Below are 25,542 nucleotides of genomic sequence, written 5' to 3' on the forward strand. Positions count from 1 at the left end.
GACTGGTGTGCTTCATAACCAGCAACTAAATCTTCAAAGCTAGAAGAAAAGTCTATGGAGAAAAATTCTTGCTTCAACTTCAAAATTTGCTGCTCATTCCAGGATGTTCAGTTAGTGAAGCCATACTAGCCATTAAGATGCTAAATAGTTCAAATGTAGTAGGTGCCAGTCTCTCAAGCTCTCCAAATACTCTGTCCATGACAGTGGTTCTCAACCTGTGGGTCATGACCCCTTTGACTGACCCCTAGCTCTGAAATATTTACAATTCGCAACAGTACAGAGATTACAGTTATGAAGTGGCAACAGAAAATGATTTTGGGTTTGGGGGTCACCACAACATGAGGAACTATTGTCTCCCCATTAGAAAGGTTGAGAACCACTGCTCTAGGCAAACTCTTGAGATCACAGCAGTCTGTCTGTACTCAAAGCCCAAGGGGTAGGAGTAGAGAGGGAAAGGACATGTGTTACTTACATCGTTTAACTGCTGTTTGAGCACAGGTGTGTGTGTGTGTGTGTGTGTGTGTGTGTGTGTGTGTGTGTGTGTGTGTCTGTCTGTCTGTCTGTCTGTCTGTCTGTCTGTGTGTCTTTACATGTATTTATCAAAAATTCCAAGTGCTTAAACTCCTGTGGGTTGACTAAATTTGATTTCCAGATAAGTATTTTTTTTTTAATACTAGAGTGTACATAAATGTTAATTCACTGCTGGAGTGTAGCTCACTTGCCAGCATGCATGAAGTCCTGAGTTGGATTTTCAGCATGCCCTAGTTTTTTTTTAACTCAAAGACTGAACCAAAGAAACAAGAAAAGGAAAGAAAGGAGAAAGAGAAGAAGAAAGAAAGTTTATCTTCTCCGACATCCCACTCCCTGCCCCGCTAAGACACTCAATTTGCATCCTTTATTCTAAGCATGCTTGATACTCAGTAGCACCTGCACATCAGCTCGGCTGACCCCAGCAAGTTGTCTACACTGAGCTATGCTGGTTCTACTTGGTTTTGAGAAATGAGTATAAAAATCTCTTGGGCTACAGTGGGCCTATTTGAGTTGAGCAATGCCTATGAACATCACTCTGGAGAGGTGGCCAATTCAACGTAATTAACTGTTTTGTCAGACTGGGGCAGGTCTAATTAGATTTGATTCATCCCTATTTTAGTTCCAATGAGCGTATTTTGATGATTTGTTTAAGTCTCCTGAGCTTTGCAGCGGATGCATGCTCATCTCTTTCCCTTGGGCTGTTTTCTTTCCCGTCTTAAGGGATGGTATGGGGAGTCATCGAGTCATCTTAAAGACTGTGTTCTCCCCGTCTCCCCGAGAGCTGAGAATGGGAGCTGGGGCTCTAGGGTAGCTTCTGGCTGCGGGCCACCACCCCAGATTATTCATGTGGAGCCAAGATTGGTTTTTGTCCAGCCACAGAGAACCAGGACCAAGGCCCAGGGGGAGACTTTGGTCAGAAATAATTGCAGACAGCGCTACTGGCGCCTCTGACTTGGAAGCTTCAAGGAGAACCACATGACTTCAGCCCAAGTCCAAGTAGCCTTTGACCCTCTGCCCAGCTTTTATGTTGTCCAGGAGAAGTGCTCCAACAAGCCAAGGTGTCTCTCTGACCTGGCTTAAGCCTGGATTTTGAGTCATCAGTTTTACTTTTGGTTTTTTGTTTTGTTTTGTTTTGTTTTTGCCACCCAACAAGAGGTTTTAGAAAGTCTTGAGATTCTAGAATAAACAACAATCTCTAACCTCTAATTTTCTCCTTCAGGACTCTTATAATTATCTGATTGGTGTGAAGTTGTTTGTACGCTGTTAGTGTAACCATTGAGACCCCATCACACACACAGTGTTGTGAGAGTCATGATGGGGCCATAGAGGCAGAGAAGACACGTTAATGCTCACTTTACATTGGAGCCAATGTAAATTAATAGCTGATGTTAAAGGCAGTCTTCAGGCAAAGCCTTTAGAAGAATTCCAAGGCTGCACAAAGAATCATGGGATAGAATAATGGGGTCTGGTCTTGCTGTCTGCCTCAGAGACTCCTTTATGACCATTCTAATAAGAGACATGATGTGCTTGGCTGCTACCCATTCAACTTTAATAACATGTTGGCCAGAGAAACTAGTTGCTACTATTTCCTGGGTATCAGATCGATGCAGGATGTTAGGTGGGCATTTAATGAACTGTTACTCTCATATCTTAAGAATACATAGCATTGCCCATCAGGGTCACTAGTTTTGATGCATGAAATTTGACCTATGGAATCTGCATCCAAGCTCTAGTTGCAGACACACATTTTCTACTTATCCAGTGTGTGATAAAAGAAGTATCCATCATTTTAGAAGCCACCTCATATTTCAGTCCTCTGGTCTCAGAATGTAAACTGTTGTTGGTAGCACCTTGATTTCTTAAGGCCATTCCAACTCCACAAGATTGAAGCAATGTAACTGACAGAAAGTGATTAAAACCATGCCCCGCTCCTGTCTGCAAATAGCTCAGAGGCTTACTGGCTGTCATCCTGAAGAAAGAAATGGATGCTGAGTGACCACACTCAGCCCAGCTGAGTGGATTTTGGACTCTCCTAGATTTGGGGAGGATATATTCAAGGAAGTTATCCAGGGAGCAGCAACTTAAGTATACACAGTGACATATGAGATTTACTCATCTCTCATAGTTATGACCAGGTCACCAAAGACATGGGGAGGGGGGAATATGTTCTGATAAGAAATGCAAGATTAATACTTTTGATTATGTTTGGGACACATGGCACTCTGTATGAGCTGAGTGGACATTATTGAAAACCTGGCCAGCTGCCATTCAGTTATGCAGTCAGCCAAGAAAGCCCTTGGAATCCTTTGCTTTGTCCTATACTCAGGTTTGTCTATCTGTGTGACTTTAGGAATGTTCTTTTGATTACGACAGCTGTTGACCCTAGCAAACAGTAGTCTTTTAATTCTAAAGTGGCTTTTACCACATATTGGTTAGACCAAAAGATAAGGAGCAATCTCCTTGCTCTGTTTTTGTTATCATTTCCAGAATACAGTTTTGGAGAAATACAGAACCAGTTGATATATGTAAATGAAGGCAGAGTCACATTCTCTCCCTCTCCCTCTCTCTCTCTCTCTCTCTCTCTCTCTCTCTCCATCTTAGATATGGTTCCTTAACATATGTTAGAAAACACATCAGAATTTAAAGAGCACGAACACAGTTTCATATTTTATTTTTCTTATTTTCTTATTATTTTTTTGCCATCATTCAAACGTGCACTGAAGCAATTTTTTATGGTTCTTAAAAGGACTGGATATGATGGTAATGGTAGTTCCCCCATATTTGGTAAGGCTGAGCAAGAAGGCTCATGTGTAACAGGCTAGCCTAGGCTATAGCAAACCTATCTAAAAACTCTTTTTGAATGGGATGGGGAGACCAGACGGACAAAAGAGAAAGGGAAACCACTGCAAATATCACATTAAAATTTAAAACACTTCCAGGCAGTGGCGGTATACACCTTTTATCCCAACACTTGAGTGGCAGAGGCAGAGGTCTCTGAGTTCTAGGCCAGCCGGATCTACAAAGTGAGTTTCAGGACAGCCAGGATACACAGAGATACCTTGTCTGGAAAAAACAAAAAGAAAAATGAAACAAAATAGCAAAAACAACCAACCAATGGAACAAACAAAAATTTGAAATCCAGAAGAAAGGATTTGCATCATGGAAAGAAACTTGCTTCCATTTGTGCTCCAGCTGAAGGCGATACCTTGAAACTTGTCGCAAAAAGTAACTCCTTGATATTTGTTCTGAGAACAGCAGTTGGTTTCAGCCCACGTTTGAGGGCAGCCTGTGGTGGCATGTAAGGGTGTCCCCAAAAGACCTGGAGGCTTTCTTTCCCAGAAATCCTTCCGTGTCAAGTGAGCAAGCCGACCAAATGTTTGATCCCTCACCGGCTAGTAAAGCAGTGTCTAAAAAGGCTAAGCAGAGGCAGGAGGCCCTCTGTGTTTCTCAGACTACATTGTTACTTTCTCTCTCCATCCAGGTCTTTCAACTTTTATGGCAGGAGGCAACTGCAGGAATGTCACCTGGACACCCAGCAGTCTCTGGGTTTGCACTCTCTCTGTGTTTTTGATCACTGCTGTATCCAAAGCTTTTAGCACCCACTTTAATCTGTCATTCTGGTGTATGGGCAGCTGGGTGGCTGTTTTGTAGGTTTCGTGTGACATTGTGGCCCTACAGGGCTGGATGCTGTAAAATGATCTCACTATCATGGGCAGCATCTCAGGCTTGACTTATCTCTTTAGAAAGATGCTCTGGGACTTTACCTGGGTAGCACCATACTGAGAGGCAACAATGATTGGGATTCATGGTTGGGGGCTGCATAACTTTAACAACCTAGCCCAGTTGGCAAGAACTGATAGCAATAAAGACATTATAATTGACTTTGTAGTGTTGATCAAAGAACAGAAGACAAGACTCAGACACTTGGAATTACTGCCTCCAAGTTGAGGCAAGGGAAGATGATGAAATTTGTTCACACAGAGAGGTCCTCAGTCCCACTATTGAAAAGTGGCCTGCCAAAAAACAAATTGGATACTTCCAAAATATTCTTTTCCCTCTGCTGGTCTGATGTCAGAATGAGTACTAGCTTTATATATTTCCCAACTATTTGGTCTGAATAAGTCAGAAATTCTCTAGAGCACCTGTTGAACATTGTAAAATAATTTTTTTTTTTGGTAACTAAGGTTATGGAATGCTAGTGGTGTGAGCAGAAAGCCAGACACTAGAGATTTTGGTTTTCAAAAGCATCAGGAAGCCACTCTTGCGACTTTGAGGAATTGCCTTAGCATGGCCAACTGGAGCACCACAGCTGTGTAATGGATGCGCTCATACACAATTGCTTTTTAGCTATTTGCCTGGAGGACCATGTGTAAGATCAGAGACTTTGCAAGTCGGAAAGAATCTCAGCATTTCCCTCTTCCCCACTCTACTGAGATCTGAAGTATTCCAGACAGATGGACTTAGCTTGAGATGATATTCCCCTTGTGCCAACTTCCCCTCCCCATCACACAGCCATTTTTTTTTCTGCCTTATGACACAAAAGGAGTTTTAAACTCTGGTAGGCTTAATCCAATGATAAATAGAATTTGCAGGTGTTTTAGAACCTGCCCAAATGAGATAGAGGGAGAGAGAGATGCCTTGGGAGACAGAGAGAGGGAGGAAGGAACAAGGGAATGGAAAGGTGATGTGTTGAAAGGCTGCAGAGGGAAAGATAGAGGAATGTGTAGGGTTTGGGCAGTCTTCCAAAGACAGCCTTACTTCACTTTCCCTATAGTCAAGGTAACGTAGGCATTGCTGCAGCATGGGAGTATTCTCTTCCAGGTGCATTTGTATCCCTCCATGAGGTATACAGACAGGAAAAGATGACAATACACAGGGCAGCATTGTCTCTGATGCCCTGCAATTTCTTGCTTCAATTTAGGCCACAGTAATCCACACCTTGGTTTTCCCATCGTTATGAAATAGTGGTGCACAAAGTTGGGCGCCTCCCTTGCACATGCCCAGTTTTGAAATTAGGACTACAAGAAGCCTAACATCCGCCTGGGGAAGTATTTTTGCTGAATGTGGTCCCTTCATAGAAGATTACTCCTTTTGGGGTCAGAGGAAACAAAAATGCAAAACACTTAGACTGGGGAGCAATCTCAACCAGTAAAGCACTTGCCTGGCAAGAATTGACACCTGAGTTCTATTTCCAGGACCCATATGAAAAAGGTGGAAGTAATAAAGTGCACCTGTGAGCCTAATGATGGGGATGATAGGACAGAAAAAGATCCCTTAGACTCACCACCATGCAGTCCAGCCTAACTGATGAGTTCAGGACCAATGAGGGACCCTGTCTCAGTATCAGGTGGGTAGTGCCTAAAGAAAGACACCTGAGATTGTCGTTCTCACTTCACTCTCATGTGCATACACAGGCATGTGCACCCACACACCACACAAGAAAACACACACACACACACACACACACACACACACACACCACTCAAGGAACTGAACTTTCCCAGTAGAGCTCATTAAAGATAGTTATCCTGGCAAAGATTTACAAAGGATGGCTTTCACTCTCTAGGGAATATTCAGTGTGTATACATTTGTTTCCCTAATTGCCACAAATACTCAAATTCTTATCAGTGGCTTGTGATATATATTTATTTAGGACTATCATTTCTAGTGCTTTCCCCTAATTGGAAATAAAGCAGCTGTTTTGCCTTTCAAAGAACAAGACTTGTCCCAACTGAGTGATCACTTCTAGTGGATAGTGATTGCAAGTATTTACTTAGGATTTTTAAAAATAGAGCTGGGGTCACTTCTTTGCAGAAAAGAAATAATTTCTTGGGACTCTTCCACTGTAACTGATTACTGCAGTAAATGGAAGAACAGTAAATTGAGATTAAATGGCACTCCCCTGGTTCAAACTCTATGTAGACGATGTTTCCATTTGCAATGTGCTGTGTGCTAAGTAACGGTGTTCACTGTTAGTGGATGACAGTGACCAAGTGACTCAAAGTTGCTCACCTGCTAACTCGTCTCCTAGCTAACACCAGGAGATACTCTCTGAGACTGATTGTTCACTCTAAAAAGAAAAATAAATATTTTTTTATGATCTTGCCATTAATTTAAACTATAAAAACATAAAAATCCTAGATTTTAACGGATGACTTGCATTATGTTTTATTGTATACAAATGAGGGAAAATGACTCAAAATCAAGCTTTGTTGTTAAAAGTTAAAGTGGATAGAAAGCCAACATTCTTGCATGTGTTTATGTACAGGAGCTATAAAATATATGATGAATATTGGCTTTTCCCACATAAAAAGCATTGTTTATATATGGAAAACTGCTATACTTTTAGGAGGGAAAACTTAAAAGTGAATTCACTCTTAGTGTAACTATGTTAACGTAAGAGGAAATAGCTGTGTTTACTAATGCCATAGTTAACAGCATGCAAAGTTTAATATAAAAATCATATACAAGTAGTTTATTGTTTACAAACTGCTCGGTTAAAAAAAAGTCTTAAAGCAGAGATTTAAATAGACTTCTGACAGCACAGTGTTCCCATCCACCACCATCAGCCAACTATTTCAGACTGCCTTCAGAGGAAATGGTTTCTACCCAGTAATAAACAGAACAGAGTACAGCAGTCTCCTCTGAGGGAGGCTGGGCTTGGGCATGGGCGTGGACATTTTTCTCTGCTTCAGCTCATAGTAGTAGACATTTTTTTTAAGGCAGCTAAAGGTCTGTCCATTTCAGGAAGTTACCAAGTCTGTGCTTTGGCTGCTCAGAAGCAGGTCTGGGATCAGACTCTTAATGGCATAGGATGACAAGTCTGTGTCCTAGACTCCAAGAATGGCCCTAGGGCTATTTTCAGGATTCTCACACAATGGAAACACTCAAAGAGACAGTCAAAACTAAACATTGGAACTAAACAGCCATGGCATAAAAGTATGCCCTTGAAGATTGCCGTCTGAAAAGACAGGCATGCTGAACTTCAACAGTGATGGGTAAACTGAGTATGGAGTTTGACTTTGTCATGGTCACCAGTGGGTCTTCAACAGCAACAGTCCCTGACAAAGAGTCAGACTTTTATGTCTGTGGTCTGGGTCTCCTCCTGTACTTTCTCTCCAGGTGATTATTGTTGTCTTTGCAACAACTGTAACAACACCATGTTAACCGGGCATTATTGGCATAGGGCTTTAATCCCAGCACTCGGAAGATAGGCAGGTGGATCCCTGAGTTCCAGGTCTACAGAGTGAGCTCCAGGACAGCCAGGCCTATGCACAGAAACCCTGTCTTGAAAACCAAAAATAAAATAATCCCATGTGCCTCCCTTGGGTAGTGTGCACTTAGTCTTGTCTTTCTTTCTTTCTTTCTTTCTTTCTTTCTTTCTTTCCTTTCTTTCCTTCCTTTTTTGGGACAGATTCTCACATAGGTAAGAGTGGACTTAAACTCTAATTGTTCTGTCTCCGTCTTTCAGGTACAGACATTATAGATGTGTATAACCATACTCTGTCGATGTGGTGCCTTCATGCATGTGGACACTGCCAACTGAGCTAATGTCACGTTGATTGATTGATTGCTCAACATTTGTCTCTTCTTTAACTCAATCCTTGAATCCTCAGCATCAATCATGTGTCTGGCATCAAACAGATATTCAATGAAGAAATGTAGTTTCAAGGATGAGCGATGCAGCTCAGTGGTAGAGCACTTGCCCAGACTGTGTAAAGCCCTGGGTTTCATTGCTAACATTGCTATATAAACAACAACAACCAAAAGATGTTAATAAGAACCTCATCCCATTGCAAAGTTTTGTTTGTTTGCTTTGGGGGGTTTGTTTTGTGTGTGTGTGTGTGTGTGTGTGTGTGTGTGTGTGTGTGTGTGTGTGTGTAAAGAGCAAAGGAAACAATTCACATAAAGTGTACCGTTAGCCCTGTGTCTGTGCAGAGTTTATATTAAGTGTACATGAGACATCATTATTATTTTTGGCCTTAGATCAGTATCAGTTACACAGATTCATAAGTGCCAGACTCTTCAGAATCTTCCAGGGTAAAGTTCACCAAGAAATTCTGACTTGGAGACCTGAAGAACTAGATTCTCTAGTTACTTTGTGGCAGTCAGGCCTGAGGAATCTATGAACGCCCAGGTGCTCAGCCAAAATGACCATCTATTAATCCACAGAAAAGTTAACTCTCTGAGTTGAGGCTCATGGGACCAAGTTCTGAAACCACAGAACTAGTAGTCAAAAGGTTTGTCTATGTCTCTGACTCAGAGAAAAAGAACATTACCTAGATGGTCATAGGCTGCAGGCAAAGGTCATGCTGTTTCATCATAGGTCATTTTCTGCATGTTGTAACATTTGTAGCCACTGGGTACCAGAAACCCTCTCCACTGTTAAGAGAAAGAGAGACAAGCTCATCTGCACCAACTATGCCCACATAATTTTCAAAGTGGAAGGAAACTTATGAATCGTCTACTTCCTTTAGAATAATACCTTTGCTACAACGAGGAGGGCGAGACTGAAGCTGGCTTTCTCGGCGAGAGCTAGACAGGAGGCGGCACAGTGAGGATTTGACTCTGGTTCACTTCATTTTGGTCCTTCAAGTTCACCCTTCTCCTTCAGCCAACAGTCCCTAAGATAGCGGTCTGGAACATCCCATCAGTATTACCAGTGTAACTCCTGAGATCAGTAAGTGCACCTTGAATAGAAAAAGTATCTTTGAAGATGTGAAGAAGTTAAGAACACTGAGAACAGGAGGTGATGCTGACATGTTAGGTTGGGTCTTAAATGCAAGTGTATGTACTGAGAGAAATGGCCAATGGATGACGGTGAGCACGTGGAGGCTTAGAGAGGTTTGCTAGTGCTGGCCTTGAAGACTGGCATGGCCCCAAATCCAAGACTGGCAGCCTAGAGAGGTAGCGATAGGAAGGAGATAAATGCCTTTCTAGAGCACAGAGATGGCATGACCCTGCTAACACCTTGGTTTTGCCTGGGGGACACTGATTACAGACTTTTGGCCTCCAACACCATGAGAGAATCAGGTTTTGATTCTATGAGCCACAAGGTGACAGTGCTTTGTTACAGTACTCACAGGGAGCCAATATACCTAGGGAATGGCAAAACTGTATCTTTGCTTTAAAAAATCCATGATATAACTTCTGCACAAAATATTTAATAGACAAACTACCCTGAGAACTTCATATAACTTTTCACCCAAACCCACCTTGTTTTAGCACAGATGTTTCAGAGATGACCAGTGTATAGTTGGTTTTGTGTTTTGTATGTATTTAGAAGGGATTTCTACTGAAAACAATTGTAGATGTCTTTAAGATAGTCCCCTACTTTATAAGCAATGCATGTAAGGAGTATCATTGATTAGGTATCCTTTGCAAAGAAGATTATATAACATTACACTACTGTCACTAGCTTTGATTTTCTTTCAGAGGATGATTTATTTATTTATTATTTTAAATTAATTATAAACTATAATTATTCCACAACCTCTTTCTCCCACCAACCCCTCAAAAGCCCTCAGTTCTCTTTAAAATTTATGGCCTCTTTTTCTTTATTATTGTCACATATATGTATCTACATATCTATACATATATATGCAAATAAATATGTAAATGCAACCTGGTGTGTCTGCTTAGTGTTACTCATATGTATATGTTCCTAGAGATGACCACTTGGGATTGGATGACCTTGCAGAAATTCATACCTAAGGAAGACTAACCTTCCCTCTCTTAGCAATTTTTAACTGCCTATAGCTCTTTATTAGGGGTAGCTCCCCATGAAGGTTTCTACAAACTGCCCCCAAACCAAGACATACTTCTTCTAAAGGAGCCATACTACAGATAATCCATATAGCAATAGACTCTCATCTTTTGTTGCAAGCATGGATTCAGAGCCATTGTGCCATCTTGGCTTGGGTGTATCGGCTGTTTGTTTTTAATCTTAAAAAAAAAAAAACAAGTTTATACAAGTTTAAATCTTAGACATGTATAAGCCAGAACTGTAAACGAGGTGGCCAACATTTGTTGCTTATTAAATAGGCTGACCCTTAGCTACATAAGGAGATACAATGTTAAAAAAAAAAAAAGCAATGATACAAAGGAATAACTATTGCTGAGTATGTGCTTTTTCTAAATAAATTATGACTAAGGGTAGAAAATTTAATGCCCAGTAGCATAGAGGCCTGAACATAAGTGATCACTTAAGGTGAACAAAGCTAGGTATTTGCTTCCAGTAGCAATTGAGTTCCATCTTCTGAGAGTGCATGACTTTTGTGAATATGTTTATCACCAGTTTCCACACAGTTTCCACACAGAAAACAAACTTGCTAAAACTTTGACAATTAACTCATTACTAAAAAATAGATTCTGTGACGAACTTTGTATACTCACATGGCAGCTACCTCAGCTAAGAAAGGAAAAGAAGACAGGGGAGAGAGGCAAGGTGAAGAAGATGCCTCCTAGAGGATGGATCACTTTGTTATTGCTGTTGATTGTTAGAGTGTGAGAGAGCCCTCGTCAAATCAGAGCAATATGGGTGCCACATCCCACAGGATGGGGGTCCTAGAAGTCTTGTTGAGAAATGCATATTAGAGGAGAGATTAAGGAAAATGTCCTTAACAGAGGTATGGGCTGGGCAGAGTAAAAATAAGGCCAGAAGGGTGTAGGGCTAGCAGTCATGGACCTGTTCAGTCCGCTGGAGGTGAGAGAAGGATATTATTATCAGGATGAGGAGAAAGTGACAGATGGATAACCCAGGAGGGGGCTGGAGCAATGTCTCTGACAAGAAGTGTCACAAATCCGCAGACAAAACCTTTAGAATGAAAACTCGAAATTCTCTTTTCTCTCTACAGGTCTTGGCATCATATCTCTGTTAGGCAAAGGATATGAACATCAAACATTGTCATCCAAAACTCAGCCTTCTGGGTACCCAGCAGTGGAAAAGGGTGGGAAATGAGTCTAGGGGGACTAAGAAAGATAGCAAGGGAAGTTCCTAATATTTACACACCAACTACTCAGAGCTAGCTTTAAATACCAGGGCAACAAGTGTAATGCATGCATTACAACGAATAAATTTCATGTTCTTTTGTTAGAAACAGGAGAGGAGAGCGTGGTGAAATAATGATTGAGTGCTTATTATATCGTAGGTGGTTTGAACAAGTAATCTCAGTTAATCCTCGCAAAGCCAATGCCTGCTGGCTACACCACCATAGAAACACAGAGGCTAGAAAGCTCAATTTATATTGCTAAGGATAGGAGGTGGCTGACCTGTGATTCTTACCTGGGACTGACAGAATTAAAAAACAGTACTGATGTCACAATTGCACATAATATCTTCACATATATAATATATCTATTTTATATATATATATAATAATATATATATATTAGAGAGTTTGAGTTTGCATCTGCCTAGCATGTCATATTCCAACTTCCTCACGTCCATATTTATCTATTAAAATGTCATGTCCATCAAGATATAACATGCATGAAAAGAACAAAACAAAATCCTACTTGTTGATTCCTAAATCTCTCCAAACTAATGACTTTTCATCTTTCTTTTACTTCTCAAAATAGCTCATGTGGAACATATATATGGTCCTGCGGTTTTTATGACAGCAAGTTTTGAATGTATGCCCTTCTTTTATGACATCTGTAGAATTTACTTTCTGTGATGTCAATTGTCAAATGGATACAATTTAAAATCATGAGAAATAGTTCTACCACCAGAGAAATTTAAAGCCCAAGGTTCCTACGTTAAAAGGTTAGAAAGAACACAAATAAATACTTTAATCATTCAATCCAGAGATTTGGATAAACAAGAAAAAACTAAACCCAAGCTCATTAGACAGCAAGAAATAATGAAAAATCAGAGCCAGAATTAATAAAATGGAAACAAATAAAACAACACAGAGAATGTAAGATAAACAAAATCAATACACACACACACACACACACACACACAGAGAGAGAGAGAGAGAGAGAGAGAGAGAGAGAGAGAGAGAGAGAGAATCTAAATTAACAGAATCAGAAATGAGTTGGGAAACATTACAACAGGTAGCAAAGAAATTCAGAATACTAAAAAGGAGTAATTAAAAACCTATACTCTATTAAATTGGAAAACTTAAAAGAAATGCACAAATTGCTAGATTCATTCAAGCCATGAAAATTAATCTAGAAGAGATCAACAGCCTAAACAGACCCATCAAAAATGAGGATTTTGAATCAATGACAAAAGCCTCCTGAATAAAACCCTCCAGTCCTAGATGGGATCACAGAAAAATTCTCTCAGACTTTAACAGAGAATCTGTAGCCAATCCTTCCTAAACCACAGAACAAAACAAAGGAGAAGGTGCACTTCCAAAACCAAAGTCCTTCTTTGAAACCAGGATCATACTAAGAACTAAACAGGGTAAAAACAACAACAGCAAAAACCTACAGACCAATATCACTACTGAGCATGCATTCAAGCATGCTGAATAAAATACTTGTGAACTGATTTCAGACATACATAAAAATGATTGTCTACCATGACCAAGTTTGTTTTATCCCAGCAATGCAAGTATGGTTTAGCATAAATGGAAGTAAAGACAAAAATCACTTGATAATCTCAGTAGACTCAGAAAAAGCCTTTGGCAAATTCCAAGATGCCTTTATGATAAAAGTTCATAGAAAACTAGAGGAAATATGCCTTTACATATAAAAGCTATGTTGGAGGAATCTACTTCCTACAGAATCCTAAATGGAAAAGAAACCTTAAACCAATCTCACTAAAATAAAGAAATAAACCTATTCACTATCCCACTCCCTTTCAATATTATGTCTGAAACACTAGCTATAGCAATAAGACATAAAAGGAAATTAAAATGATATGAATGATAAATAAGTCAAACTATCCCTATTTACAGATGACAGGATATAATACATAATCAATCCTAAGAATTCTACCAGAAGCCCTGTACAAAAGTTAACTTCGTATGGACGAAAGACTCCAGTATAAAACCCAAAACACTGAAACTTTTAAAAGAAGAAAACATAGATATTACTTTATAGACTATAGGGGTAGAAAAGGAATTTCTGAATAGGACTCCAATTGTTCAGGAATTGAGAACAAAGTTGACATGAGGAACCTCATAAAACTTAAACACTTGTGTCCAGCTAAAGAAACAATTAACTGGATAGAGGGGAAGCCCCCAATGGGAGAAATTTGTGTGAGGTTTGTTTGGTGCTATATATTTAATTGTTAATTACTGCCCCCACCCAAGATCTGGTTCCACCACAAATGAACACATTCTCATGTCCACGAGGTGATGCTATGTAACTTTGCTCCCCAATTATCCCTGACTGACTAATAAAAATGCTGGAGAATATACAGGGAACAAGAAACATTTATTCACTCTTGGTAGAATTACATACTGCTCCAGCCACCCTGGAAATCAGTGTGAGGAAATCTCCAAAAGCCAGAAATAACTCTACCATTGACCAAGCTGCACCACTCCTTGAAATATGCCCCCCCAATGGGCATCCTTCTCCATAGATACTTGCTCATCCATATTCATTGTTACTCTATTCACAATAGCTAAAAAATAAAAACAGCGAAAATGTGGTATGCACAATGGAACACCGTTCAGCTGTAAAGAAAAATGAAATTGCCAGGCAGGGTGGTACACACCTTTAATCTCAGCACTCATGAGGCAGAGCCAGGTTGAGCACTGTGAATTCAAGGGCAACTTGCGCTGCATAGTGAGTTCCAGAACTGCCAGAGCTATGTAGAAAGACCCTGTTTCAAGAAACAAAAAAAACCCAAAACAACAACAAAAAAACAAAAAGAAGAAGACGAAGGAGGAGAAGAAGAAGAAGAAGAAGAAGGAGAAGGAGAAGGAGAAGGAGAAGGAGAAGGAGAAGAGGAAGAGGAAGAGGAAGAGGAAGAGGAAGAGGAATGAAAACCTCAGCAAATTGAAATTGATGCAACTAAAAGGACCATAATGAATGTGGTATCCCATACCACTAAAGGAAGAATGTTGAATGTTCTCTCTCATCAGAGGTTGTTAGTGCTGTGTCTTCAGTGAGCTTATAATTTGAATTAATTGTAGAAACCAGGAAAGTAAAAAGGGGACCATGGTGTGAAAGTGGGAGAGTGGGAGAGCAAGAGCAATAGAAAGAGGAATAGCATGGTATGCATGGTTTTAAGAGAGAAATGCAAAAAAGGGCTCTCAGTTAAGATGGGAGGGAGACAAGCATGAGGAGTAAGGAAGATAGACTATGATGGTAAGAATGTCTACAAAAGCCATAGGAAGCATAATACATGTAAGTCTGTGGATACATATACATAAACACACACACATATGTGTGTGCATGTGTGTGCAAATGTATATATAATTTATTTATTTTTTTCTTACTCATTTCATATCCCAACTGTAGCCCTCTCCCTCATCTCTTCCTGGTCCCACCTTCACTCCTTCTCTTCTGCTTCCCCCCTTCCCTAGTCTTCAGAAAGGGGGAACTCTCCTCACCTACCATCTGACCCCAGCCTATCAAGTCTCATCTGGATTGCCTGCATCCTCTTCCTCTGTGGCCTGGCAAGGATGCCCTTCTAGGAGGAAGTGATCAATGAATAGTCAATAGAGTCCATGCCAGAGGCACCCCATATTCCCCATATTACGGCACTCACATGGAGACTACTGCCTATCGACTATATCTGAGCATGAGGGGCGGGTCCTAGGTCCTTTCCACGTATGGCCTTTGGTTGGTGCATCAGTCTCTGCAAATCCCCCTGTGCCGAGATTTGTTGGCTCTGTTGCTCTCCTTGTGAAGCTCCTGTCCCTTCAGGGCCTTCTATCCCCTAACTCTTCCATAAGACTTCCTGCGCTCTGCCCCAAAGTTTAGCTGTGAGTCTCAGCATCTGTTTTGATCCCCTGGTGGGTGGAGTCTTTCAGATGACCTCTATGGTCGGCCCCTGTCCTCTTCTCTTCAACCACTCCCAGTGTCTATTCTATTTGCTCTTCAGATTGAGAATTAAGCATCCTCCCTAGGATCTTCCTTGTTATTTAGCTTCTTTAGGTCTGTGTTGTAGTGCAGTTATCCTGTATTATGTGGCTAATAGCTGCATATAAGTGAGTATATACTCTGTGTGTCTTTCTGGGTCTGGGTTACCTCACTCAGGATCATCTTTTCTAGTTCCATCCATTTGCCTGCAAATCTCCAGATTTTCTTGTTTTTAATAGCTGAGTAGTATTCCACTGTGTAAATGTACCACGATTTCTTTATCCATTCTTCGGTTGAGGGACGTCTAGGTTGTTTCCAGATTCTGTCTATTATAAATAAAGCTTCTATGAACATAGTTGAGCAAATGTCCTTGTTGTATGGTGGAGCAAGCATCTTTTTGATGTATGCCCAGGAGTCACATTGTTGAAGCTCAGCTTTAGTCTGTGGTGGTCTTATAAGATACAAAGGATTATTTCAATTTTCTTGTATCTGTTGAGGCTTGCTTTGTGATTCTGATAAGTTTTCCATTATATGCAACTTGGCCTTTTTTCCTTGCAGCTTTTAATATTTTTTCTGTACATAAGTGTTTTGATTATTATGTGGTCTAATCTGTTTGGTGTTCTGTAGGTCTCTGGTATGCTTACAGGCATCTCTTTCTTAAGATTGGGGATATTTTCTTCTATGACTTGAAAATGTTTTCTTAGACTCAGAGCCAGGAATCTTCTCTTTCTTTTATTCCTGTTATTCTTTGGTTTTGTCTTTTCATGGTGTCCTTGATTTGTTGGATGTTCTGTGTCAGGAATTTTTTAGATTAGCATTTTCTTTGATGGATGTGTCGATTTCTTCCATTATGTCTTCTACACCTGAGATTCTCTCCTCCATCTCTTCCATTCTACTGATGATGCCTACTGCTTTAGTTCCTGGTTTTTCCCTACGTTCTCTCTCTCCAGAATCTCCTCGCTTTGTGCCTTTATTATTTCTATTTCCATCTTCCTTCACCCATTTGTTTTGTATTTTCATCTATTTCTTTAAATGATTTGTTCAAGTCCTTTAGCTGTTTGTGTGTATTTTCCTATAGTTCTTTCAGTGATTTATTCATTTCCTCTCTAAAGGCCTCAAACTGTTTGCCTGTATCTTCTTATATTTCTTTGAGGATTTTCTTCTTTTCTTCCTTATCATTTTCATAAACATAGATTAAATGTCATTTTCTTGAGTTTCAGTTGTGTTGGGGATCAGGGTTGTTTGCCATAGAATAACTGGGTTCTGAAGATAATACATTGCTCTGGTTTTTGTAGATTGTGTTTTTATGCTGGCCTTTATCCATCTGTTTGCTGGTAGATTCTGTTGTCCACTGGAGTTCTCTGGGCAGAGGGTAATGGGTTGAGGGATAGAAAGAACCCTGGGCAAGAAGTTAGATGTTCCTGTAGGTGTCCCTCAGATTGTTGGGAACAGTCTTGGACTGGTGGGTGTTTTTGGATTTGCTTCTCATATGTATGATCCTGGGGAACCAAGTGGGTTCCTGAGGAGCCTGGGGACCCTACTTTCATCAAGGAAGTCCTGTAGTTGGCTACCCCACTACTGGCTTTCTTGTTCCAAGGTCAATGAGTTTGTACTGGCCACACACTGCTCAGACACTGTGCTCACTGAGTTGGGAAACCCGAAGTTAGAGCTGCCTGCCCTGGGACTAGAAGGTATCCACACCACAGGAGGTCCGAGGTTGGGGCCATAAGCAACAGTACCCAGAAATTATCCACTACATGGCAGTAAGAGTGGGTGCCATGCCCCAGTACCCAGAAGGTATTCACAGATGGTAGAAGCAGTTGTAAGGCCCGAGGCTGAGAGGTGGGAACATGGGAATTTTCCCCAGGTTTAGCTCGGTGACCTGAGTCCACACAGGGGACTCTTCTCTCACCTGGCTTACCTGGGGAAGACAGACTTTTGAGTTTGAGGGCTCACAACATAGCCAGTGAGTCACTCTACTGTCACTAGTGTCCTGCTGTTCAGATACCACATATACTCGGTGCCACCATCATAGATCGCCCCCCCCACCCCTTTGAATAAATCTCCTCTGGCCTGATAATGTTCCTCTCAAGAAACATAGGCTAGCTATCTAACAAAAAGAAAACAAAACAAATGAACACAAAAATGCCTCCAACATTAGACATGAGACTGCCCCCTTTGAGTTTGTGATCAGGGTTGTCTAAGAGACTCTAGAAGTGCCATAGGCTATTGCTGTTGCTTGTGGCTGCCTCCCAGAGGTGGAAGGTAAGTCCTTCTTGATGAAGACACTATGTTCCTTGGACACAGGACACAGAGTACTTTAAGTGGATCTCTCTGAAAGCCTCCTCCTTAAAAACTAATATTCATGGTATCAGAAGATCCAATGTAAGTTTCCCAGAGACAGAAGTAAATAACAGTTCTATTCACCTATGACTCCCATGAACCATGACCAGTATGGCAATAATAACTCTAAGAGTGTAAATGCCTTGGTGATAACCAGTATCTCTCTATTTGGTTTTATGCCCCATTCAACAAAATGGAAATCATGACTAATACTGGAAACCTATCAACTACTCAGGGCTAGTGAAGGCATGGATTTTGGAGAAGAAGTTATAACTACAACTTTACTAAACTAATATACCCTATTACATAATAACTATTTATCCTTATGCCCACAGATAAGTATCGCTCCCATCCTTCACCAAAGTAATTTATCTTTGCAACAGATAAAGAGGCCATTACAGAAAACCACAATGAGTCAAAATGCAGAGAACAAGTTGGTATCCAGTCCTAACTGATACATCAAAACATGATTCCTATACCTAAGGCTCAGGGATCATGATGGAAGAGTGGGCAGAAAGAGTTTAAGAGGCAAACAGGAAGTTTGCTTTGAGATTGTGTCTACTAAAAATGTCAGAAAGGCTACACCCCTGAAGTCTCACCAACATGGTTGCCTAATCAAAACCTGAGCAATGAGGACTCTGATGGGATAGGCATGCTAACATGGAAGGCAAAACGGTTTTAATTCTAGACAGAGAAGTGGAAGCAGCTACTTTTGTAGTGGTATTGATGACTGCAGATTCATAGTTGAGAAAGGGGGCATAGACTGCTTCTGTAACAAGCCCTATCCCTCCTCGCTGCCCTCAAAGGTAATGGCCTAGACAGAAAGCCATCAAAGAGAACTCTTAAAAATTGTGAGAGTGTTACTAAAGTGTAGCACTCCACAAATGATGGCTTCTGGCAGGGGTATAAGTGGGGAAACACTCAGTTTTCTTTAAGGGGCTGGCCACTGGGAGTTTGAACATGGTCTAGTGAGTGTATAGGCAACACAAATTAGACTTGTTTCCTGTGTCTAAAGAGTATTGTGTCTTCACCAATAGAGACTTTTCTTCCATATCTGAGAGGCATCCCAGAGCAACAGCAATAGCCTATGATGCTTCGGGAGGTCTCTTAGACAACCCTGACCAAAAACTAAAAAGGGGCATTCTTATGTATAGTGTTGGAAGGATTTTGTTGCCAAATAGTCTATGGTTCTTGGAAGGAGCTGGTTGTTGTTGTTGTTGTTGTTGTTGTTGTTGTTGTTGTTGTTGTTGTTCTTCTTCTTCTTCTTCTTCTTCTTCTTCTTCTTCTTTTCTTCTTTTTGTGCATGATATGACATTCCCAAATATTAGATAAAAAAAAAATCTTACATTGGAAAAAGAAAGAGCTACAGGTAACTGTGGAATGCTGAGAATGGGACAAATGGCCTTTCCCCGGGGAAAATCCCACCCTATTGGTTATCTAATACCAAGATCAGATAACATTATATAGACAGAGAAGGCAGTATCAATGTATTTAGGAATATACAAAGACACATGCATATATGTAATAACAACTAAAGAAAAAGAGGCCATGGATATGAGAAAGGGCACGGGATGCATAGGAGATGTCTGGGTGAGGAAACAGAAGGGGGAAATAATGTAATTGTATTGTAATTTCAGAAAATACAAAAAATATTGTAAATAAAATGATAGGAGACAAATATCTGGGTATGTCTTGAGGAACATTCAAGACTAGGTTAATTGAGGTAAGAATATTGACCTTAAATGTGGTAGGACCATTCTATGGGACTGGAGCCCTAGACTGCATAAAAAGGAAATTGCTAGTCAAACACTAGCATTCATTGCTTTCTGCTTCCTGTGGCTACAGTGTAACTAGCTACTGCAAGTTCCTGCTACCAGCATCCTTTCTCTGCTGTTGTGGACTGTGTCCTCTCAAACTGCAAACTAAAATAAAACCATCCTTCCTTAAATGGTTTTTTGGTCAGGTATTTGGTCACAGCAGTGAGAACAGTAGCTGATACACTTTCCCAGCCTTAGTTCTTCCATATTGGTTGTCAGTATCTGGGATCTCTTTAGGGAGTGCTGCTTCCGCCCTCACCCCTTTCATTGCTATAGTTATCTTAGAGCTGTGTCTGCTCCAACTCCACAATTGGGCATGTGACAGAGGCTCAGCCAATGAGAACCTCACCCCAGGCTCAGCTAGTTGGCTGGTGACCCAGTCAACACTAATTAAGCATTATCTGTGGACTTTTGCTGGAGCGTGCAGTAGGAGGAGTACTTGGACATGAGTAGAGGCATACAACTCTGCTTTTTCACATGCTTTAAACTGTACAGTATAAACTCTGGAGCCATTATCTAGCTAAAGTCTGTACAGAAGTGAAGTAGGAACAGAGGGAGTTGAAGTGAAAAGACTTGAAAAGGCCAAATCCTGGGACAGCTGCTTGAATCTCTTGTGTTAGCCAACGGTACCTCTACTTCTTCAAGCACATGAGCCAGCACATTTGTTTTCAGATCCTCCCAACAAAACAGTTCTAACGTCAGCTACCCAGAAGAACATTTGACTGCTGGAAATGCTTAGAAAACATCCCTGTAGTGAACTGAGTGGAATCCTTTCAAACCCATCTTGTCATGTCAAGGTCCAAAAGCCAAAATCTAGTCCATAGTTGTTTCTTCCCAGGTTCCGAGGTAGCACTTGACATATGTCTATTGAACACTCACAGAACTCTGTGTTCCCTTTCAGTACATGACAGAACTGCAGGAACACTGTGGTTAAAGAATTGCATGTGGCGGCCAGAGCCATGCCTGGGGTTTACAAGGCGTTGAAAACTGGTGATAAACCAGCTGATGTGTCCAACCCATCTGCTAAGCTGCTCTCATGGACTGTTTGTCATGTGTGTGGGATAAAGATGTTTGAGATACTAATTGCATAGGAATAATATGATTGGGATTTTTCCCTTCTAATGTTCTGTTATTGACTCTTATGTAAATTTGTTTATTCTTCGACTTCTCTTCCAATTAGAATATATGACACTTCTTGTTTATATGACCAACTTACAGTGAAATATTTACTAATTTTCACCTAATCCATCGCAAAAGACCAACAGAAGTTATGCCTGTAGATCTTAACAGCCAATTGGAACAGGGGTGGGAGTCTAAAGTGGGCCAGGACGCTGTTTCCGTGATAAAGAACAGTGTTGGCTCAGTCACTCCATGTGAGTAGATGTCCCACATGTGGTCTTAAGAACTGTGGGAGGCCACCTCTCCCCACCACTCGAAATAAGCAGAGAGAGGCTGCAGATTAATATAGCAGAGCTGAACGCTGCCTCAAGCCTTGTCATCTCTTCCCTTGCCAATCCTGGTCATCCCTGAGCCCTCACGCGTTCTTTCCACTGTTACACAGACGGAGATTTGTGTCTTTATACTAGATAATGATTTTATGTTGATGTAGCCTGGGCTGCTCTCAAATGACGTAGGCTCGGGACCACTCCTAATTAACCGTCTAAGTTACCTGGACTATATGTGCACACTTGGGTAGTTTTTCATTTAGGGGTTGGGTGAACCCAAGGTAGTGTCTGGTTCATTCCTTCCCTCCCTCCAGACAAAACCTCATACATTAGTCAAAATTTTACTAAGATAGGAAATTACCCAGGTAAGGAAGTCAATAGTCAGTTCCCAGACCACCAAAGACATCTCTCTTGGCACCGAGAAGAGGAAAATAAAGCTGCCCCATACCCAGTGAACTGAGTTAGCATGCGCAGACTACTCCATGGATCCATGGGGCTTCAGAGAGTGAATTCCTTCTCACAGTCTCCAATCTGCTGCTAAGCTGGGAGACTTATCCCTAGGTCCCATCCCATGACTTCATAATGGCATTGGTATCCCGTAGTGACTGCCAAGTTGAGCTATCATGCTTGCATCATCACTGATGTGGAGATAGTATTCTAAAACAGTGCTCCCCCCCCCACAAGTACATTGGGTGGGTTGACAATTCTGCGTCTACATGGCCTACATGGAGTTGGAATATCCCAGCTTGGCTCATTAAGAAGATACCGGCATGGTGACTGTGTCAAAACACATTTGTGGATTTTTTTTCCCTCCCGTTACTGTTGCTCATCGGCATTTGTGGAAGATAACAGATATCAGGTTATGAAATCTACATTTCCTGCCGGTTGTTGCTTCAAAATCACCTGGTGCAAGGGAGTATCATCACCTTTAACACACAAATGAATTGGCATCACACACACACACACACACACACACACACACACACACACACACATACACACACACCAACCTATCTTTGGTACTTAGCAGCTAAGCAAATAAACCATTAAAAACAATAGGAATTTTTTGTGTCCTTAAAAAAATGACCTTTCACTTGCTTTAATTGTAAGATGAAATACACATTATTTGATATCCTTTTTTAAAATGCCTGGATAAAGTTGCGGATGTCATATTAATAACATCTACAGATGATTCCAAACTTGGAAAGGCTGCTTTTATTTTTAAAGATAATGATGTATAATAAGGCTGCCAGATGCAGCAACATCAGTAAGAGAAAAGGATGAAATAAAATTATATTTTTAAGAAAGAGAATAGGAGCTATGAAAAATTAATATCAATCTACAGTGTAGGAATAGAGGGAGAAGCAGACAGATGAGCCTTGAGAGTGTCTCCCATCTATAGACCCATAGTGGACAGCAATTAGAAGCCCAAATGCCCTGGAGAATGAGAACTGGGCTTTTTTTAGTTCCACAAGCCCAGGCATTGTGTCTAAGAACAGATAATCTTTTCTTCTGAAACTTTAATAAGGCCGCACCTGGCATGGGGCGTTCGGTTCTGGAACTATACCAGAATGACACAAAAACACTCTGAAATGGAAATTTTCAGGGTTTTGTTCTTCTAAGAAAGAAATGCACCCATCTTTATTTTTTTTTCCCAAGCTACTCCTGACAACATATCCACCACATTTGTTGATTGGCTCACAAGTGAGTATATCCAAAAGAGATGTGAATGCCTAGTAAGCAAATTATCCCCAAATGATCATTTCTAAGCCCAAGATCTGGCCTGCTTCCCATAATGCCTGTCGAAGCCTGCGCACTCCTCTGTGTTCCCATTTCAATTACTGAACTCTACGACTCCAGTTAGTCCAACTCTAGAGCATTTGGGACTCCACTGTTAAAACAGCACATCTCACTCACTGTCAACTATTAGCCTTACCTGCAAACAGACCCAGGCTATAACCACACAAAGCCATCCCCTGCTTTACTGCTACACTGATGCAGGTCACTTGAGCAGCCTTCGCAGAAGACGCCACTGAGCCGACAAGAGCCCAGATGGTTTTCCACCCCAGCTTCACCGCTCACACTTTCGACTTCCGTCTTCCACTTTCTACCACACTCTGAATCCTCACTGTTCCTGTGACACCAAAAGCAAACGCTACTTGTATCTTTGCCTTTGAGAGTCCCTGGAATTGCCTTGTCTGGAGAGTCACATGGATTTCCTCACTCAGATTTTATTTCAAAAGTTGCCTTTCCTTTTTTTTTTTTTTTTTTTTAGGGGTGGGGCTCATTTCATGACCATCCTAGTCCAGCTGTATTCAAGGCACATATCGTTTTTTTTTTTTCTCTGTAAGTTATCTTTTCCCATCGTTCCTTCCTCTGTCTAAAATGCAGGTGATCTCCACTAAGAAGTTAAGTAGCTTCCTTTCCAGGCTCCTCTTGTCCAGCTGGACCGCTGCTCCATGATTAAAAAAAAAAAAAAAAAAAAAAAAAAAAAAGATGTTTACAGAAGTGGACAATGACTAAGGTAAAAGTCCTCTTTACAGTTTCAGAGCTAAGAATCATGAAGTTGCTGAGAGTGAATCTAGTGGAAAGAACACTCATTCAAGAACTGAACAAGAGCGGACACGGTCAGCTGGTATTTGCTGAGGCTGTTGGTGTCAACTCACACAAAATTCACAAGCACCATTAGCACAGAACCACTGTTGCTGTTCCCCTCACACAGAAGGAAAGCCGAGGCAGGGGGAGTGCTCTGCTCGGTGTCTGAACTCTCTTAGCAGATCATGGTGTGGGTGGCCCAGGAAGCTGTGGCTCCGGAATCTGTGTTCTTACATAAAGAGCTTCAAATGCTTGGGGCTCAGGACTCCCTTCCATACCTAAAAATCAATGCAGACCCAAATTTGTTTTGTTTCTGTGTGATAGGCGATTTGTAGTTATTGTAGTTAAAATTAGCTTTTATAGAATGTCTTTATTAAATCGTTTTAAATAATAAAAACTCATGGGGTGGGCTGGTGGGGGTTGCTCCTCTTTTCTGGGGACAAGGGGGGGGTGGGTAGAAGGGAACAGGGTGGGAGGGAGAGACCAAGAGGAGAGAAGGGCAATGATTGGAATGTATAGTGAATATATCAATTAAAAATACGCTTTAGAAAACTCATATATACTAACACATAACATATTTTGAGGAGAAATTATTTTTTTTAAAAAAACCAAAACTTGACGTGATAGATGCTAATCTTAGTTATCAACTTGACCATATCTGGATCAATCAAAACCCCAAGTAGCTGGGCATACCTGTGAGTGCTTTTCTTGACTGGATGGTTTGAGACTGGAAGACTCACCTTAAATTGAGATCACTTGGTGTGATCCTATCTCAACCTGGGCCGGCCCACAGAAAAAGACATGGAACTGGGAAGCGTTTGCTTCCCCCCCACCCCCCCAATTGCCCTCACTCTTACTATCAGGTTCATCAACCCCATTGCTGAGGCATTTCTTCATCAGTATTAGCACCTACTTCCTTAGGATTCCAATGTAGACCAAAGACCAACAGCTCCCTAGGCATCCCCAGATGCCAGCACTAGATTAAGACTGATGAGACAGCCAGGGCTCGTGGACTAAACAGGTACCAGATCCCTGGCCTGACAGGAGACAGCCATTGCTGCACTACCTAAACCACAGCCTGTCGGCCACTCTAACGGATTGCATACACTCATTCCGTCAGTTCTGTTCCTTTAGAGAAACCCGACTGACGTGCTTTGTAAGAAGAACAGTATCCACTTGCCTGTAACGTGTGGTTTAATAGAAAGCAGCTTGATGATCCTATCTGCTTCTGCTTTCAATCTGCTGTGATGGGTTGTTTTGACTGAAGTCTATGAAGAAAATCCAACTCCGTAGATGCATAATTGGAAAAGGCAGTTAGTTTAATAGCTTTCTAAGTCTCTGTGGCTGTATTTGAACAGCACGCCGTACCTGACGAGTGATATTTTCATAAAGGTTAGTTGCAATGTGGAATCTGAAACCGGAGCGGTGAACTTTTCATGGTCTGTTACAATAGAAGCTGTGTCTCTCCTGCATTTTAGTACGGTGACTCTGTCCCCAGTGAGTGGCCAGTGGAGGAGAAACTCCTGTGATGTTATGCAGTGGACATTTGGAAGACACAGGTTTACTGGGCCTCACCAGTCTTCCTCAAATGGTTTTTAGAAGCCACTCTTTTAATTACCACAGATCTTACTTCTGGCCTTAAGGGGTGAAAAGCTGTCAAGGTCATTTTTTGAGCCAGGTTTCCTAAAATTCTTATTTTTTTTTAATAACTCAAATCACATTATTGATGATTGTATACCATTGTCCCAAAGGCCTTGACAATCATTGCTTTTATTTCTAGGTATTAGCTTCCAGGTGCAGTTACATTTTTTATCCTCTGATCC

At 41.1% G+C, this 25,542-nt stretch overlaps 1 long non-coding RNA gene across 9 annotated transcripts in view; it reads right to left on the bottom strand.

Annotated features, from left to right (window-relative positions):
- Window positions 1-25,542, bottom strand: part of LOC311588692 — a 413,254-nt gene that overhangs the window by 269,101 nt on the left and 118,611 nt on the right. For 4 of the 9 annotated variants that reach the window (XR_014776298.1, XR_014776299.1, XR_014776304.1 and 1 more), the window contains exons 3-5: window positions 9,017-9,221; window positions 8,811-8,913; window positions 6,544-6,601 (exon numbers count right to left, since the gene is read on the bottom strand). The exons of 1 other annotated variant lie outside the window; for it this stretch is intronic. This is a non-coding gene — a long non-coding RNA (uncharacterized lncRNA). Of the gene's footprint in view, window positions 1-6,543; window positions 6,602-8,810; window positions 8,942-9,016; window positions 9,222-25,542 lie in introns of all 9 variants that reach the window. 4 more of the 9 variants (XR_014776305.1, XR_014776302.1, XR_014776303.1 and 1 more) reach the window with 4 other exon arrangements.

Source organism: Acomys minous, assembly GCF_964271855.1.
Source record: "Acomys minous genome assembly, chromosome: 17".
Lineage (NCBI taxonomy): Eukaryota > Metazoa > Chordata > Mammalia > Rodentia > Muridae > Acomys > Acomys minous.